This window comes from Scomber scombrus, chromosome 8, assembly GCF_963691925.1.
Source record: "Scomber scombrus chromosome 8, fScoSco1.1, whole genome shotgun sequence".
In the NCBI taxonomy this organism is placed as follows: domain Eukaryota; kingdom Metazoa; phylum Chordata; class Actinopteri; order Scombriformes; family Scombridae; genus Scomber; species Scomber scombrus.
The window spans coordinates 25,402,981-25,423,588 of record NC_084977.1 but is presented as its reverse complement, the minus strand read 5'-3'; the positions used below and the strand labels follow the sequence as shown (position 1 = coordinate 25,423,588).

General features: G+C 39.5%; 1 protein-coding gene across 2 annotated transcripts in view; it reads left to right on the top strand.

Moving 5' to 3' along the window:
• ddah1 (dimethylarginine dimethylaminohydrolase 1) overlaps positions 1-20,608 on the top strand; it is a 68,959-nt gene that overhangs the window by 1,350 nt on the left and 47,001 nt on the right. The window lies entirely within an intron of this gene.

Sequence of the window (20,608 nt, the reverse complement as noted above, 5' to 3'; positions counted from 1 at the left end):
AGATTTTTTGAAAACAAAAAATCAGAAAGTGTGCACTTGGTTGCCAAGCGAGGGTAGTGACTATGTAGGGTAGCTGTGTGTGTATGTGTGTGTGTGAGAGTAAGTGCCTGACAATGAGGGAAACGGTAGGACGGCTATGGTGAAAGCTGCTGTCATTTCACATCAGAGTCACTTTAGCTGGCTCACTGGTGCTAATGGTCCCCACCCCCACTGACAGCATGGTTATTGATTGAAAAGCTTAGTGCTGCTACCTTCACCCCCCAACATTTTATTAATGGCACATGGTACCTTATTATAAGATAAGATAAGATAAATCTTTATTGTCATTGCACAATCATACCAAGTACAATAGTACAACAAAATTGGACTTTTTGTTAGGGAAATTTCCATCATTAATATGCACTGGGTCAAACTAGGCTTTGCGGTCATAGCAAGGCCACACCAAATGTTGGGTCTAGACACTGTCTCCTCTTGAGATAGTGGTAAGCAGTGAGGCTGCTCCTTTTGGGGAAGACAGGAGGCATTCTGATAGTGTTGCTGTAGCAGCCAAGGTCAGATATGTCTTTGACTGTTTTCCCTGAATGGGGTAAAGGTAACTGGAGTCAGAGGATTGATAAAGTGTTGGATGTAGGACAAAGATCCTGAGTGAGGTCTAAGCAATGTTTTGTCTATAGACCAGTATACTAAATTCTGTATATTGTAGATATGTTGGATCTGCCCATATTTGGGCATAGCTCAACCTGTGGCATTATCTGTGTGGTTTAAAGTCTATCCCCGGAGGACAGAAACTTCAGAATTGAAGGGAGCATCAGAACATAACGTGTGCTGATCATTCATTCATCTCTCCTTGATCAAGTAAATAAACCTTTTCAATACAAGACATCCTGGACTCCTCTCTACTCTCTCCATTGACATATGGGCTGCATAATTAAAATTTCAAACAATTTTAAAGCCCTGAATCTCCAATGCACTTGTGCGCATACCATTAGCATGCTGCCAAGACCCTTCCACATATTTAAATTGTGAACGTTTTCATATTTCATAGAGAGATAGCAGTGGTTTGGTTTTTCGCCCATAGTCTGCTCATTGGAGATGTCAGCTGTGGTGAATGAACAATTGGCAAAGTCTGAGGTACAAGAGCATAAATAATGTGTTTGCACAAACATGACTCTATAAATCACAGATGGATTCAGATCCACAGATGGTTTCCAATGAATGACCTTTTATTGTCTGGGGTGGAATACTAAGTCATTCAGATGCAGAGGATGCTTTTTTTTTGATAAATGAGATTTAATTTTCTGTGATAATGACATATCATTATCAATCTATGAGCTAAAGTGCTGTTGCTGGCTGTCGGTCCACTGTAAAAAAAAAAAAAAAAAAAATCAACTGAAATTACTTCCCATTGGAGTTAGATTTAAGGCTTTCAGATTAATTGAGATGATTATCCGGTTCATAAAGGTTTTCTGCACTATAATCCATGTTTCTAAACTAATACCTGAGAGCAGGACCTTTTTCAGTATCTAATTTAGCCTCATGATATTATCATTTGTGGCTGTAATCAATACATAACGTGTTGTATAAAATACACACAGTGCAGTATAATGTATCACAAGCACATTATTTAGCATCATAGTATTGTGGCTATAAAGCCTGGGATGTTTCTCCCTGTACTGTGATGTGGGAGGTTACATATCTAAAAGGGTTTAAAATCACCAAAGTATTTCGTAAAAGACATCATTATGCTGTTCAGCTTTTATACAGTCTGAAAAGTTTCCTTCAAACACTTAATTAGTTCTGTTTACAGTAGTTGCCAACAGATACGGTAGAGCTATCAGTAATGCTGGAGCATATCTCTATGCAGTCAAATAGCTTGCCTGAACCTCCCCGGTGTATAATACATTACTGCATGTCAAAACAATTACAATGCTTGTAATTTGGTGTAATGCTATTAGAGTTTAAAAATAGTGCAAACAGTTGCAGTTTGTGAGCACTGCCTCATTATTCACCTGTGAGCAGATGGCACTGTAATTATTGGGTGCATCTTTCTTTGACCTGAGAAATTATAGAAAATGGGGAACAGTAGTTGGCCTTTTTATCAGCCCTCTTGGAATACCATCTCTGTACATGGAGGTGGAAGTGAACATTGTGTGATCAGTTACATCCTTGTAGTTTCAATGATTGCTTTTCCAGCCTGCATATGCATGGTCAGTTACAATTATAGCATCGTGTTTGAGGGTCTTAGTTTCAGACATCCCAATGCTGAAATAATTAATATCTCCCATTTGCTGTTGATTGAATAGTGAGGGTTGAGTTTCATCACGTAATTACCCCAGACGTTTCAGCAGCCTTGCATGTAGATTAGGCTACAGCATAATACTGCATCTTAATGCTGTGTTGCTAGTTTAGTATTAGACTCAAATATAGGGTGTGAACTTTAATGATTCTTTTTTCTAAGCTAAAAAAATTAAGGAGTGACTATCAGGATTTGCGTTTTTCAATGTATTGCATGATAGGCCAGGGCCCTGTCTATTCTCTCTGCCTTGACTTACTGCCATGATGGTTGTGGCAAACTTCTTTCAGATCCAGTTCCAGTTAAAAGACAGTCACTGCTTATTAATAAAATGACTGCTTATTTAACTTTTGTGAGTCTTTTTGGAGTCATACTGACATTCATGTAGGGGCGAGTGAGTCATTTTTAAAAATCTTGACCAACATAAATTAGGTACATTTATGAGTAGCCAGGATAGTTATATGTACTGCCAGTGAAAACTTGGACTTTGTCACAGTCCTTTGCACTGTCAGGGGAGAACCAACCTTCTGAAGAAGTACTTAACTTATTTCGATTAGACACTGGAGAGTGCAGGTGCATAAAGGAATAGGATAATTGATGTGGGAATTCAGAGGAATACTTATCTAAATTGGGAGGAAACATTTGTTATTGTTTATCTCTTCAGTCTTTTCTGAATGCTGTGGGATTTAGGCTTTGGTCTACTGGCCTCTTTCTGCTACAAGTTTTCCTCCATACCATTAATCATCTTGTAGAGTCACTACAAAGGAGATTAGAGAACTTTTTGGTTTGCTTTTTGCAGTATTTTTTAATTGATTGTTGTAAGCTATTGCAAGCTTTTTAGAGATCCTTGTTGTTCGACTCCATAAGATGATGTGCAATAAGTAATTAAACATTTCTTTGAGGTTGCAGGAATCGTATGCCTTAGGTTGTGGCTTAAAAGCCTTTTTATTAGAGTAAGTGCTTGTCAAAATGGACTACATTATTGCGTAATGCAGACTACGGCATTACCTAAAATACTCCAACAAAGAGCCACAGTTAAAGTTTCCATATTTCCCATTAGTTTGATAAGCAGGACAAGCTGGATGCAAAGCTGCAGCTTGTAAGATGATCTTTTCTTGCTTATTATGAACCTATTTAGGAATCATAATGAACAATCAGCGAGTTAACCAGCTGTTACTGTATTTCAAAATTGACCTTACAAATGCCCTTTCTTAAAGCACACAGTAATAAGTTTCTTGAAGAGCTTTGAAAGAATTGCATGACTCTCATAGATCACTGCACGTCTTTAATTAGACAACAAATATAGTCGTATGCTTGTTTTCTAAGCGTACACAGCCACCTTGTGCAGTTTGTGATTAAAGAGCAGGGGGACTGACACACTTTAGTCAGGCATTTGATGTACCTACTGATTATGAACACTAGCCTACCTTCGTGATTCAAAATACTGTATCTTAAAGTGACAGAGCTCATCCATGTAGGGGAGTCTGATTGGGATGTATTCTGCACGCACAGAATAACTGATTTGAAAATATCTGCCTGGCTTGCTGACTACATTTGAGTTTTCTGTCCTCACCTCACACATTGCCTGCAAAGTAACAGATGTTGCCAGACTTTCCTTCCTGTGATCTTCACTTCATGTTTTTCTTTGTGAGTGTATCCTTGCAATGAAACATGAAAAGCACAAAGTAGATACCTACCGGTTGCAGTGTGTTGCAGCGAAATAATGAAATACTAAAGCAGTGTTAGAAATCGCTCCAAGATAAAAGTCCATCCGAGCAAAAGGGGCAAAATGTTAGAACGAAAGTGCATTCAGTGCACAACAGCTACCTGCAACCAAATAACAAAGTCAATCAATCAATCAATCTTTATTTGTATAGCGCCAAATCACAACAAAGTCATCTCAAGGCACTTTACACATAGAGCATAGAGCAAAGTCAATACATAAAAACAGAGGATATGTTCCAGTATGTCGCAGCTTGAGCTGTTAGCGAGGTGCTAGTGCTGCCTGATGAGACACTTGACACGTGTGCAACCTGACTCACAGCTAATGAGCTTCTTACATGCATCGCACTTTGCCTTGTTGTCTTTTAAAAAAAAGTGAAGCCACACTTCTGACCGCTTACCACAGTCCATCTTTCACTACTGTGCAAGCTTGCATCAAAAAACGATACACTGTTGCATCGATGCGTGACATACACAGGTCTCAGTAGATAGTCACATCCTTGCAGATATGTAGCCTGTGTTTGTAATGATAAAGTGTGGTTTGCGTTTAGGAATTATTTTTAAGGGGTACCTGGTTCTATGCAGTTTGGATGCAGTTCTTATTTGAGACTGGTTTTGCATTCCCAATACTTCGCTGTCCAAGTAACTTGTCTATGAATTTAAAAAAGGGTGACTCAAACAGATTGATAATATTCTAATTAAAAATGTCCTTAAGCAATTATATGTGGCATGAAGGAAATGAGTTGTTTCCCATTGAAGATGGTTTTGTCATCACTGCTCTCTGTAGATGGTGAACTGCTGGCACACCAATTAAAAGTTTTTGCTCACTTAAATATTTTATTGATCAGCAGCAACTGAGGTAAATAAATTCAAGTGTCTCAAGATCGTTATAATGAGGGGAATTGTAAGAATTAAAGATTCAGGGAGTTCAGCCTGGATTTGAGGGGCAGTTACTGAAGTTGATTAAGATAACACATAGATTGGGGTGCCCAGCAGCAGTACTTTTACCTTGTCCATGTCCAGTCCCACCTCAGACTGAAAGTAAAAGTTAGCAGCAACAATGACTGCAAAAAAATCTAGTATTGGGCATTTCAGATTCAGAGGGGGGAAAATGTAACACTGTGAGTTTCTCAATATTGTTCATTGATTAAATTTTGACCACTTGTGTACAACCTAGGAATCAGTGCCTAAAGGCACTTCCTCTTTTCCTTTTTCTGATAATAAGCTGAGCCAGAAACAATATTCTCACTTTACCGTTCAGTCTTCAGTTACTATGGTTACACGCTTATGGTAGGGACTGAAACAGAGATGCGATGGACAAAAGTCACAAAGGGTTATACACAGGATGTCTGGGTTCATTCTCTGTGACAGAGTGCAGATCCGGGCAATTGCACTCAATCTGCTGCTCCTCCACATTCAGACTTGGCAGTTAAAGGGACAGTTCATGTTCAAGACACACAAAGAATGTCCTTCTCATCCTGAGCTATCTAGTGTCTAGCAGAGAAAATATCAAAGTAAAAACAGTGGAAGTCAACATACATTGAATTGATTTTGTAATTTTGGAGAGGTCTGTGTGTGTGGCTCCACCAGTTAGCCACAGAAAATACTCTTTGTGGTTGTTTATGAAGGACACGGTGGTCAGAGCTCAAAACTCAATTTCAAGTCAAATGAGTTCCAAAATTGCTTTGCACTGACTGATTTGCTTAAACACAACTTTAGCTCTTCCACGTTACCCTCTTTTGCGCATGGAAGCCTTAACATTTCCAACATGCACAAGCAAAGAACACAAAAAAGGACGTGTATGTGACAGTCATTTCTGGAGAGCATTTTGAATGCAAATTAGAAGTAAAAGTTGTGAGAGTCTTGGTTCTGCAGACATGCCCAACAATCCAACCATAGGCGATTGCTGGTTATTGTTTTAAGGCTTCAGGTATTATTCAAGGTGTTTACCTAGCTTTAGATGCCCTTAGCACTGAAATGAGGTTGATCCGCTTTGTCTGGCAGTGCTAATTCTATTTAACTTCAATTTCATTTAATCACTTCAGCAAATAATATTTGCAAACACATAACCTAGTAGATCAATTACATTTTCTCTGCATACTCAACAAGAGTGAGGTAAAGCGAACTAACAAACGTAAAACAAGAATCACCGTCATCTTTTTGAGAAGGATGGGGTTTGTAGCTTCAAGCCTTTGGAAAGATTTCTGAAATATCAGTCCACATGAATGGTTGTGTCCAGACTTATTACAGTACAAGAGCTTAATTTGGAAAACTGAAAGCATTTTCTCTCAGTCTTGTTTAAATTGGACAGAGTACAGCAGCTTCAGAAAAACACTTCTTTAACATCTATATGGGAAAGTGAACAGATTTGAAAGAGAGTAGCTGTGGTGCTGTCAGTCAAAAATGAACCTCAACAGACTCCAGCAGCCATGCTAGTGATTTTTTGATAAACTGACTGATAAACTGCTTCATATAATATTGGCTGTGCCAGTAGCTGACGTGAAGTCAAAGTTAATTGTGTGGAAAGAAAATCCCTTTCTGATCCTCCACTCTTACTTTCTAGTTTTTTTGCCAATGTTTTTACTTAAGCAAAAAGGGCCTTAGTTCAGAACAAGTGAACAAGTTGGTGATGTGTTTATTCAGCCTTATGAACTGAATGAAGTTTAGTTTAAATCCTCTGTAAGTTGATTTATTGCTACTGCTCAGACACTGTGATGACTTCAAGTATGGCTATTTAGTGTTTTAGAAGTGCCAATTGTACAGTTGACACTGGCTGTATCTTATAATGGTATACTGCTGTTAGCAGTTACTGTAAGTTAAGCTTACTGTGCCTGGAAAAAAATGCTCATTAAAAAGTGCTAAAATCTGTCATAACAAGTGTTAAAGGCCTAGGTGTCAATTTAGGTCTGGAGACAGGATGGAAAATTCAGTTCCACAGACACAATATTTAGGTCATGTTTTTATAGACGTAATATTTAGGTTCAGTCCTTGGAGTTTATGTGTCCATGTGGGCCCCTTTCCGGTCATGCCTCACGTAGCTGCCCCAAAACTAACACCACACAGCACAGAAGCCTTGTTTTGACTAGACGGCCTGCAGAAGCAGATTCCTCGCCGTCCTCCCTGCTCTTATATGACTTCCCTAACGAAACCGACCTGGTTTCCTTCAGGGAGGCTTGACATCCGTGTGTGAACGGAGGAGGAGGGTGAGACACCTGGAACCCGACAGTAGCATGTGGGACGGGGTCAACGTGCTTTCCCCAACTGTCTGTCACATTCCTACCACATTTAACCTGCCCTTCCTCTCACTGTTTGTCTGTCTGAGTCCTCGTCTGGCATGTTCATTCGTAACATTGTGGTGCATCTGCCTTTCCCATCCTCTGTCTGTCATTAATTTTCTTACAAAGGATATTATCAAAGGTCTTCTAAGGTCTCATTTAGAGGAACCTGGGTATATTTACATTTAGCAACCTACCATTCAGGCTCGTCGTTGCTTTGAATCAGCCACTCAATGATGTAGAGTGGTCTCTCAGTGACAAAGTAAGTTGTATGTCAACAATGTAGGTTAGCCTACTTTCAAGTAATACAGGACAAAATAAATTATAATTCCAATAATAAGATGATAGCGATTGTAAATTGCTGCCGAGATGTCTCTTGTTGGCTTGAAAATGTGCTCACATTGAAAACACATTGAGAACCAGCAGTGGAATAGAAATGTTTCTGCATTCCACAATAAACTGTTTTTCAGTTAGCCAGACATCTTAAACTCACTTTTCATAATCAGAGTTTGTGTTTACCTGTTTTACCCTCTTATCAAGCAGTAACATGTCCTCTTCCAAATCAGACTGAGTAATAGAGGAGTGATGATGCGCATCTAAGAATAAATGCCAGTTACCTAACTTAGCTTATTTATCACATAAGATATTACTAAGAGGAGATTTCTGCATTACTCAGTTAAAACAGGTTGCACCACAAGCTAGACCTTGCAAAGAGATGAATTACAAAACGTTATACCAGTTAAGTTACAGCCAGATAACATTGATTAGGTTAGAATAATCCATCATTCTAAACTGCGGGAATATTGCTAACTCTGAAACATACATTTTTCTCAATGATTAAAGTCATGCCTACATTCCAAAAAGGCTCTTAAAGACATTCAGTTCATTCTTTGTTGCTTGGCATTAAACGTGTTATTTGTGAAAGTTATGTGTGATTCTACAGTGACTTTCTGTTTTCATGTTGATAACTACTGATTTAATCAGTAGTTAAACACTAGGAGGTGGTAAATGAATAACGTAGGAATGACTTTACACTCAAATCTGTTGATGGATGAAAAAATAGTTGGAGCAATGTTCTTGTTTGATGATTATTACAGTGCGTTCTGCATAGGTCGTTCAACACGTGCCAGGACTTGCCGCTCGTGCGTACCAGTGAGTCTTACGAAAGGACAGCGCATCATGAACAGACCAGACAGCTCTCCCCACCCCTCTGTCACCTCAGACCATGCCCCCTTTTGGCTCTGGGTTCACCCCTCCCAACCGGGCATAGTGCAGCAGCCTGCGAGACAGCTGCGGGAGACTTGCGAACAGGAACTCCTCACAGCCTTGCAGGATGACCCGGTCACGCTCAGCCGTCACCGTGGGTGTGTGAATGTCTGGTTTGGTATGTGAGACCAAGCAGTGGAACACACAGGAAGTGGTTCAGGCATGGTGGTGTTGAGAAAAGTCACGTTAAGGTCAGATAGGCCACCGCATAAGCGAAGACGGAACCCATGCAACAGTTTTTGAATGAAAGGTCCATTCATTTCTAATAAAAATATTATGTTTTCCTTCATTTTCTTCCGTCTTTCCAGCTATGGTCTGCTGTCTGAGGCAGAGTCATCATTGCATGAATACAGTGATGATTCAAGAGGAGACAGAGTAGATTTCAGGAAGGCTACTTTTGCATAAATTATTTTGTAATTTTCAGAGTGAAGAGTGGTATTTCAATGTTCTGTTGTGTCATGTCACGTTAAACATTAATGGCAATCATTTAATTGCTCTCTTGCATTGTGGAGCAGGTTGTTTGGTTATGTTTCATCCACGTGGAAATGATTGCCTAAATTAGAGCAATACATCTTGGACTTTGTTACGTCAACCAGTCTAAAAGGCAGCATGATTAACCTTTTGATGTTGATAAGGTTAAATAAATAACCACCCGTAGCTACAGAAATACTGTTTTGGGGGGGTTACACTCCACTAAAGCACACATTAAAACAGTGACATCAGCTCTAAAATACTAAGTCTGTATTTATTTGTAACAGGTTGCAAGGCTTGAGGAATGTTGACCAGATTTATTCTATTTAAACAAAATTGACAGATGTTGTTTGAAGGCAGCTTATGCAACAAACACCTCTAATAGAGCTCAGTGGAAGCAGTAGGATTGCATTCATGTCATTAGTAGTGGCCCTCTCTTAACCAAATACTTCAGTGTTAATACCATGATTGTATATGCCACATTTTGTAAACATAGAAGAAATCAGTCAAGACTAATTGAGATAAATTTCTCACTCTCACCCCGTGAATTTTGTTCTCACTCTTAAAAACACAGCACACTCCCTGAGAGACACATACTGTCAACATCAATTTCATTGATTGCTGGAGATGCAGAGCCAAAAAGAATCTCTTACATCTTGCAGGCCATAACCATCAGTCTTACCTGTCAATCCAGTTGACAGTTACGGTTAAATGTCCAGCTTTCTCCTCTACCGCTGAACCACAACAGCCTTCATTTTATCTGAAGACCCGTTGATGGAAATTGACTGCCATCACTGTTGTGGTAAAAGTGAGGTATGTGTCTATCTAGTTCACCTGCAGGTCTGACTCTGCATTACAACATTAATGTGATGGTAATGTACTAGAATATTTAGTCATTGCTGTGCTGTATCAGCACTTCATCTCCTAGAGACCACTGGTCAATCAATCAAAAAGTGTTCGTTTATTGTACCATTTTCTGAGTTAAAAAAACCCAGGTGATTCAATGTTTCTGAGATGATGGAAACACATTGTGTAGCATCAGCATTAATGTTATATCAAATGATTAATTGATAGAAAATTAACTGACTACAATTTTGATATTTGAGTTATTATTTAAGTTATTTATCAGGCAAAATTGACAAATATAGGCTGCTTCTACTCCTCACATGTGAAGATTTACTGCTTTTTTTCATTGTCCTATTGTAATTTGAACACCTGTAGGTTTTGGACTGCTGATAAGACAACACAGGGGGTTGGATGATGAAAATGATGACATGCAGATATGTGATTTTCTGTTAGACAAATATGACTATTTGTGTTAATGAACAGTTTTGGAATATAACTGAAATGTTGAAAACGTCGGAACGTGTTGTGCCTCCACAGTATGTGACTACAGGTGGGAGCCTGTCAAAAACCTCCTAAAATCCTGCTTGTAATTATCACCAGAGGGTTGACGTAATGGTGGTTTTCCAATTTAGTACTTTAATTTCAAAGAATATCAAAGAAACCCACCATCAGACTACTTACTTAAATCTTCTACTTTCCAATGAGCTCATTGGAGCTAAAATCATCCAAAACTGCACACGATCAAGCAGTGGGCATGCAGACATGTAGCGTAGGCAGGGCTTATTGCAGTGTTGAAAGAACATGGTTGAAACTGTTTTGGTTTTGGCACTGTGCGTCTGTGTGAGACAGAGCAGTGCTCCTGGCAACTTGGAGCTACATCAAGAGTGAAGTAAGCGATGAAAGTTTGAACACGATCAATTATATCATAATGGTATAAACAAGCAAAACGAGGCACGAGTTGAAAGTTAACCTTAAATGATTTCATGCTACTTTAAAAGAAGTTGTCCTTCGCACTTTGTTTTCATGAAATTCCTCCGAGCGCTACTGTAACTTTAGTCCGACCATGTCAGTTCTATTTGGGCTGTTTCTGAGCGCACTGTCTCGCAGATACTGAGCAAATTATAAACTCTTCACCCCTTCGCCTCACATTACTTGGAAGGCTGGGTTTTGTATTTACATGTCAAGATTAAGCCAGCGTGAACCAGACCCCTGACGCACAACTGCACATCACTATGATGCCAACATCCGTTTCAGCACACACCTTAAAATAGACAGGCCTTTCACACCCTTTTTGAATTCACAGTATAACTCCTCTTTGTATAAAGAAAGCAAAAAAAAACAAAAATCAAAACAGTGGCACACATACAGAGCTAACCCACAGTGGTATGCATGTGAACGTGTACTAAATTCCACACATAGAGAAGTTTTCACCTGCAGACATACCTGCATTTCACCTCCCCGTCTTCATCTGTCTTGTTCACTTGTATAGACAGCAGGAATACACTCAATCATGTCAATTTTATATCTCATTGTTGGATGGCGTCCTGGGAGGACAAGCTAAAGCAAAGCTCAGTCATATTTTCTACATCGCTGTAGCAGTGTTGAAAAATGTGAAGCTTTCAGAGCGCTACCCGGGCAAAAACAATGTTTTTTTATGGGGCTTTTTTCCTATCTTTATCGAAGAGTGTGGTCTTTCAGTTTCAGAGCATGATTTATTGATTTCACATTCAGATTTTTTCATTATTTTCCTCAATCGCCGCCTTTGCACTCAAATAGCCTCTGCTTGCGCGCAGATTTGTTTTGTTTCTGCTCAAATTGAATACACTCATATATTGTGGCTTGCACAGATTTCTTGCTTCCTTGCAGGTGCATTCACTTTACTTCTTACAGTGTCCCGTTTCGGTTCAATCGGGTTCATCCACTTTTGCTCTCCAGGGCTTTATTACATGTACTTCCCTTGCTTTCCTGTACCACTTTTGGAATAAAAGGACAGTTAATATATACCGGCGTCCATACTTAACTATAAGGCTACATATAGTATCAGTTCTGTGAGCTCCACTTCACGAACGCACAGAAGACACCTGAGCGTGAGGGGAAGGGCTGAAGTTGGAGTTCAGGAAATTTGTGCAAGCAACAATATATCTGATTGCGATTATACAGTTTGAGCAAGGGCAGAGCAAATCTGCGCGCAAGCAGGGGGTATTTGAGTGCGAGGGCAGGATTTGAGGGAAAGAATTACAAAACCTGAACGTGAAATCAATAAATCATGCTCCGAAATCGAAAGACCATGGTCCTGAATAAAGATAGGAAAAAAGGCCCCATATGTTTTCACATCTGCTCAGCTCTCAGAACACACAGCCAATATTGTTTCAGAATTATCTTTCTGACAGGAACATGAAGTGATTTGTCTCAGCAGCTCGCGCCAGTTTATACTTTATTACCGTACTTTCTTCTTTTTCTCCTTCCCCAACAAACACGTTGTAGTGCTGCAGATTTATAGAGATTTAACCTGAAACTGACCAGGAATGCATTTTTTTCTGTATTTGTTGACATATTCACTAATCACAAACTGATGATAATTCATCATCAATCTGAATACTTTATCTTTGATGCATGCTTCACATGTCTTCTTTTAATTTTTGGCCCATCCATCACAGTGTGGAGCAAATATTCCAGTCACTGTACAGTATGAACTTCTGCTCTCTGCCTTATTGGAAAGGCCGACTCATCGGTCTTTGATAAAAAGTGATGTATCACAGATGCTGTTTTTGTTCCAGAAATGCCCTCTCTGAGTTAGCATTTTTTCTTTGCTCAATCATTCAGCCTGGCTAATGCTGTTTGTTGAATAGTTTTTAATTATGCCAAAGTTTGGGGCACTCTAAAATTGAATTTAACAGTGAGTGAATCTTGGCCAAAGTAATGAGCGCATCTCAGCTGCTAAACAATATGTGGTCCTGTTGTACCCATGTGTTTTATTTTCATGTTCCTGAGCTGGATGATGTAGAGCTTCTGTGCCTTTGTGGTTGTCATTCCCTTGGGAAAAATTACTGTCAGACTCCTGAATCAGTGGGTAATAGGTCGCAGCTTCTTCAGTGAAAACTAACTTTGTCTGTCTGATGAATGCAGAACGATGAAGTTGGGGACTAACTGATTCCTCTTTAGCATTAAGAAGCTAAAGAGATGTAACAGAGCTAAAAAGTTACTCATAGGCTGAAGAGACACACAACACCAAATGAGTGTTCCTTTATGTCAGCTGGATGTGTAAACAGGCAACTGCTGCTAACATGTTTTCCAAGATGGGGATTTAGCCACATTCGGCTTGCTAAACCTCTGCTTGTTAGCATTGTGAATGTGAGCACATTAGCATGCTGCTGGCATTTAGCTCAAAGCTCCACTGTGCTGAAATACAGCCTCACAGAGCCTCAAGCATGACTCTAGACTCTTACTCTTGTTTCCGTGCTAAGAGAGACATTGTCGTGGTGATTTGTTATTGCTCGTTGGAATGGATCGATGTGTAAATGATGCATGTTTTCATTCACACAAACATGATTACTGTGAGTGCATGTGAGTTCAGTCATTCATTCTCAGACGCAGGACGTTGAGACGCAGGTGTCTAGTTTCCACATAAGGATGAGTCAGGATACAGTATGTGTTGACGGGGCGCCACAATGTTCTCAGAGTGTCAAGAGGAGGCTGGAAACTGTCCTGTTGCATCTTTTGCACCTATGTGTAATTTGTGTACAGTAGAATGTGTGTCAGTGATACTTGCTCTGCTGCCATCAGACAAACTGTAGAGGGTCAGCTCACCCAAAATCAACATTTGTATTCAACTGCAAACATGTCTTTCCAAGTCTAAGGTCTCTGTCACTTCCGCTGATCTGTAGACCTTTCAACAGTTTTCAATGAGAATACTTTTTTTCCTTGACAAGATAGTCTAAATAAATATAAATGTCACACTGGAGGAAACTTATTTCAACACCAAATTGGAAAGCAGTGTTTTGTCATATAGCTAATGTATGCACGCAGCTATGTTCGTCAGAGACTAACAAAATACAGCCTTTGCTCTCTGTTTTCATACATACCCTTCAACAGCAGTCTGAAGCTTGGGGCTGCACATGCCCATTATGATGATTTGTCTAATGGCTTGCAGAAAGATGTTCTCGCTATATGCATGTCTGAATTCATTTTCAGTGGCTTACAGTCACTTGACATGCCAGTATTCCCAGCATGTGTGATGTCATACGGTATTTATCTAAATGAAAAGAGAAGTGCTCAGACTTGAAGACACTATCTCAGCCAAAATAATCACGTATCAGTCATTAACTCTGTATTTCACGGATCTCTGATATGTCTGCAGCTTGATGATCCTTGTATTTGGCAACTTTGGACATGTTCACAAATAGTCATAATAGACTTATTAGAGGTTTCTTCATGTTTGGCATGTTGTGCAGAAGGTTAAACACCTAGAGTTAACACATACACAAATTAAATCTTGTTTTAATTGTGCAGTTTTCATCAGTGATTTAAATGTACTGTATGTGTGTGCATGTACACATTCACACGTGTATGAGTTTGTGTGTACATGCGTGCGTATGTGTGAGAGGTCCGCAGGGGCAGGGCAGGTAGCAGGGCTGGGCAGGGAGGTGTGTGTTGCCTCCCTTGTCTGCCCTCGGCTGTCACAGTGTGGTGTGATGTCCGCTCTCAGTCTGTTCTCACGCCAAGGATCACACTGAAAACACACACCTCTTCTCCGCTTCCCATTCTCCTCAGTCACGCATAGAGTACCCACAGAGCCAGCAGAAATATCTCTGCTTAAACCATTAGTCGATTATTCTAGTAGTCGAATTTGATAGCAAATTAAACTTTTAAGGTATTTATGTCACTGGTTCCAGTTTTTCATATGTGTGAATTTTCTGATTTTCTCAGTTTTGTATCAATGTAGACTGAATATCTTTTTGGGTTTTGGACTGCTCATCAGATAAAGCACTTTAAACATTATACTTGAGGCTCTTGGAAGTTGCGACAGGCACTTTTCATATTTTTTAAAACTTTGTATAGATTAAAAGGATTCAAACAATGGTTAAACAGTCAATAATAACATTCATCCATTTTTTTAATAGGACAGGTTCATCATGTTTTAAGTCTATCTTACAGCAATAGTCAAGTGTCCAAACAAACATAGAAAGAGGATTTGCTTGCTGTAATAATTCCCCGAGTTCATACTGACGATTAGAAGATCCATTATTTATTTATTTATTTTTAGATTTTTCTTTTCTTTTTGTAGCATGTCTACTTTATTTGATAGTGATGGTGGAGAGTGACAAAGCAGAATAGAGAGAAGTGATGCTGTAAGGACTTAACCTTGAGACGATGATATGGTTGGCGATTCATTATATTTTTTCTTATTGTTCTAAATTTACCACAACAAGCTACCAAAGGTGTCTTCTTTACAAGGAATGACTCTGGAGACTGAAAATTAGATTTCTCTCATTAGTCTTTGGAGCTGTTTCTAAAAACAAACTACCATGACCATAATCTTTGGGGCAAAAGAACATGTCACTCTGTGCAAGGATGTGGCTCACTGATGAGTCTTTAAATAGGTTTTGGACAACAAAGGAGGTCTACATCACAGAGGAATAACAGATATCAAGCTTTGGATACACACACTATACTTGTCAGTAGGATCAAATCATTCTTGTTTTGGCTCTGCAAATGAGATTAGTTGACAATAAGAAATGTATCGAAAATCATGATATCCTATGCTCTCAATGTAAATGAAGGGGGACAAAAATCCGCAGTCTTCATTTATTCTCATTTGTGCAACAATGTTTTTAAAAGTTTATCTAAAGCTTACATGAGGTTTCAGCCATTCAAATTAAGTGCACGCTTAATTGAAAAGCACATAAAAGAAGACTTAATTAAATAAGGTATTCAAAGCAAAAAGCAGGCACAGTAGCAGTGCACACAACCTTATGTAAGCAGGCCCTTTATTTGAAGCTTCTGTCTCGGCATATGTTGTCTGGTCTCAACAGCGCCGACACATTTTATACTGCACTCCCACTAGCCTCACATGCATTTATTTGTAAGATACCATATAGAGCATACAGATACTTATTTTATTGTCAGGACTTCTTTCTTACCAAAAGATTAGGTCCGCCTAACAAAAGATAAATGACGATTTAAACCATTACTCTCCCTTAGAGACAATTTACATTTTGATGAATGGCTATTGACATCAGATTTTTGGGAAGTTAGGTAAGACTTGACAGATGTTAATGACTCCAGTACCAGCCAGTATCTTATATTAGCCACTTAGTTAGTATACTGGATAGTCATAGTAGCATACTATATCCCATCATACAGCAGCCAGTGTTGTCTACAAGAAAGAACTAAATATTGCAATTTGAGATTTCAGCCATTGACGCTCTCCTTCAACCATCATTTTTTTATGTTAATTTAATTCTGGAGAGAAAAATTGGATCATCTGTATCAATTATGTCTCAAGTATTGATTCTTTTAGCTGATTCTTTTAGCTGCAGACTTATTTCCCCATCTACTATGACTCACTGATATGCCAGACCATGTATCATGACCTAAAAACCTGCAGTGCTGCTATATTTAGGAAGTGCATCAGTGATAAATGAGGCCAGTAGTATCAGATTCAACAAAGGGCCTAAAATATCAACAAACATGTTTAGGATTAGTTGATAAACAGCTGATATGATCATGAACACTCATAATTTGAAAGATGTTATTTGTACAGAAACTTAAAGTAACTCTGGGCGTTTTGACCATAATGTCAAAGCTGTCATCAAAACCACACCTCACCTCCAGGTAATATTAGAGATAATTCACAAATCACTGCAGAAATGGAAGAGATGAGGCAACACTAGACGTTACATAGTAGGCTGATACTGTATGCACAATATTTGCATGCTTGTGTTGGTGGGGGCTATTAAAGCTCAGGGGCCGTGAAAATTGTAAGATTTGGGCCACGGCATGGCTGGTGTCAGTTACATAAGACCCCCTTTCCATTGTGTAACTGTGTTTATTTAGCTTTCCAGCAAATACTTTGGTAAAGAGGTGAATCTCGCGGAGAGACTCAGGAGGATACACAGGCCTCAGAGGTGGAGCAGATGAAGTATTTTGTTGGCACTGAACTTGGAAAAAAAGACATCAACAGTGTTGGGAAACGCTCTTGGGACTGTGCAGGGAGGTGCAACATAGACTTTTTTCATTCATGTAGGGAATGCTATGCTAGTACTTTCACTGTTTATAATGTGTTTTTTTTTTAATCTTCATGTGGAAAGATTTTTTGAATTTTACCCCTGTGTCACACCATTGCTCACTAGTGTTTAATCGTATACTGTCTTTGTAGCTCCTTTTGAAGCTGTCGTGTGTTTATAGAGACTCCCTCTGTAGCCTGGGAAAGCATAAAACCCTCCTCAATGGTTGATTATTTGCAATGTAACACATTGCAGCTCAGTGAGTATGACAGGACGTTCAGCATTTTTATTGGGATTGTTGGTGTATCTTTATTCCAAATATATGCACTGTACAGATATAATCTTTAAATCTTATATTGCAAATAGTTTGATTAGAGGATGTTTTACCAACCCCTTGTGGGTCTGTCGTTTCCTGCAAAACTATCCTCAAATCAAAAAGTCCCCATCAGGCCCTCTTTACGAGATGAAAAATATTTATGTTGCCAGGCATCAAATACAGCTGCTGCCAGCAAGCATGTTTGGGCTCAAATAGTGTAGCCCGAAATATACTTACAGGAAGTAAAAACTGAATCACTGCAGGGTTCAAAAACATTAAAATATCTTCAACTCTTTTTAAATACATGGCTGTAGCCGGCGTCCACCCTTGGCAACCCAGAGAGGTCGGCATTTGGAGCAAGGGGGAAATCAACTCTGACAGAATGACAAGCTTCTCCGCTTCTTAGCGCTTACCATAAACTCATCTAATTGCTGTGGGGCTCCAAACCCACAATAAGAACTCATCCGCTGGGGCCCAGAGCAGTGGGAGGCTCCTGCAGACTTCCGGAAAATTGGAAAGTGTAGAAAAGGCTCACACGTGTTCACACACACACAGCAAGCCTGTAAGTTTGTCTTTCCGAAATTCAAACATATTTTTCTCGTGCTTACTGACGTGCACAGATACAGCCACACTTGCTAAATGGTCAATTCTGAGCATGTTTCCCCTTAGTGGATGTTTGATAGCACAGAGCAAAGGAACATGTCTTTATTTGTGCATGTGAGCTTATGTACATGCGCCATTATATCTTTGTCATAAGATCAGGTTAATAATAAAAACACTGCAGGGGGGGAAATCGCACTCTCTGCCCAGCCTCACTGGAAACAGTCTTGGCAGGTGATCACAGGTCAGGGGCTGCAGGGTCAGGAGGCAGACTGATGAACTGGAATCCTGTTAGCTGATAGAGGATGTTATCAGTTGGTTAGCAGACTGGATCAGCACATTAGCACTCCAGGAAACCTTATTGCCAGTATCAGCTTTACAGGTCAGCAACAGCAACCGGTTGGCTTTGTGTGTACTCCAGCTACAGTGTTTGGCTTATGAAGTGATTGTTATACAGTAGATCCAGGGCTGCAGCTAATCATAATTTTCATCATGGGGTAGTCTCCACTGAATATTCCAATTAATCGAGTAACCATTTGGTTTGTTACATGTCAGTAATCTAAAATGTCCATCATTATTTTACATTTCCAAAATATGTGCACAGTGCTTGTTTTGTCCAAACAAAAAATAACCTAATATATTTAATTTATATAAAACAGATCCTCACCTTTGGGAAAGCTGGAGCCAGCAAGTTTTGGGTATTTTGCTTTATACATAACTTAGACAAGTAATTTGATATGGTTTGTGTTGTTGTTGTTGTTGTTTTGATGATCCATTAATAAATTAATTAGGCCTGAAAATTACTCTTGTATGTGTTCTCATTACAAGGGCTGCAACTAATGATTATATCCATTGAAAAATGGATCAGAGTTTCCTTGAGCCAAAGGCGATTTTTAAATGAATTTTTTGTCCAACCGACAGCCCAAAATCCAAATATATTCGATTTACAACAATATAATACAGAGAAAAACATCAGAATATCAGATTTGAGAGTCAGGAACAAGCAGTTTTGGAGTATTTTTGCTTGATAATGGACTTTAATGATTTAATGATGTTCAAAGATTAATCTTTTGTCAGTGAACTAATGGATTAATTAGGCTTGATAATTATCTGTGTTGTTTTGAAGTTACCTCTGCTGGCCCTCTGACAAGCTTGGCCGTAGCGTGGGCAAATTAACTGTTGTAAGAGATACCGAGTCATATCATGCTCAGTCACTGTCAGAGGTAAAACACCATGCATGACTCAGGGGGATTTGTTAATGACTTGAAAGGTGATGATGACTCAGATAGCCTGAAGCCAGATAAGCTCTGAAAGGACTAAATTAGGCTTGTTGTGATCTCTGGTGACCAAGGGTCGTCTTATCAGAGGGTTCACAACTCTCAGCTGAGGCATAGCAAGTCTGAATGATAGCCAAGTACTTCCAGTAATGTTTTGGAGACGATACAATGTCTTGTGAATGCCGGGGTCATTATAGCAGAGCTATTAGAAATAATATGCCATACTTCCTTCAGTCTTAATGGGTCCATTTCCCTTTTAGAGCACCCTCATGTAAAGGTTGAAACACATGGGTACCGTTGGGTCGAATAAATGTAAAATTACATTGTTGTCACTTTGTGGAAATAGTCTGAATCCTGTTTAGAGCAAAGTTTGCTTGACAGCTGCAATATAATTACATAATGTTGGTGAGACACATGGCTGTAATTGCTCATAAACTGAAATGTCATACTCTGTTAAAGAGAATACGTTTTCCAGCTGGTGGCATTTGTTGCAGCAGGTCCTGAGTATAAAACTTTAATTCTCTTACAGATCAATTTATTTAAAATGGAACATTTAGTAATCTGCTCACCAATTCTTGTCTCAAGCCATCCATCATAAACTGTAGTACAACGTGTCTACAGGGGGAACAACATGTGATGGGATGGAGTGTGCAGGTCATGTTTTGGGTCTTGGTTGCCAGAGATAATGTGGACAAACCGCAGTGAGAGGTTTACTCAGCAGTAGCAGCTGCAGAAATAGAACAATAACTCAATAGCGCAGGGCTAAATCTATTCCAACCCTCATTCTGTCTGCTTGTTTTAGCTTAGATGTGTCTGTAGTGTAGCACAAAATATACACACCACATATAGACACTACAAAATTACAGACACACTCACACACAGTATAGACTACACACACACAACCCTGACATAAGCAGTCTGGAAGGAAGCATTGAGAACGTGCTGTAATTTAGTCCATGAGTTCTCGTCTTCACGTGTCCGACGAGCCCTCCAGTCTCACCCAAAGACACACACACACACACACACACACACACACACAAGCCGACAGATAAATACACAAATGCGTTCAGACATAGACAGATACAAACACACAATTAGATAAGAGAACAAACAATGACAACACACACATAGGCCCTCGAAAGCTAGTCCAGTACATCTACACACAGACATCCCTTCCAGACGCACAGTGGACGGTTTGTCCCAGCATGCAGCAGTGAACACACCTCATTGTCTGTTTCCTGTTGGCCGAAAGCCGTGTTCACTGTCCAGCCATAACAGACCACACAGTTCCTCATCTCTGCTCTAGGATGCTATTG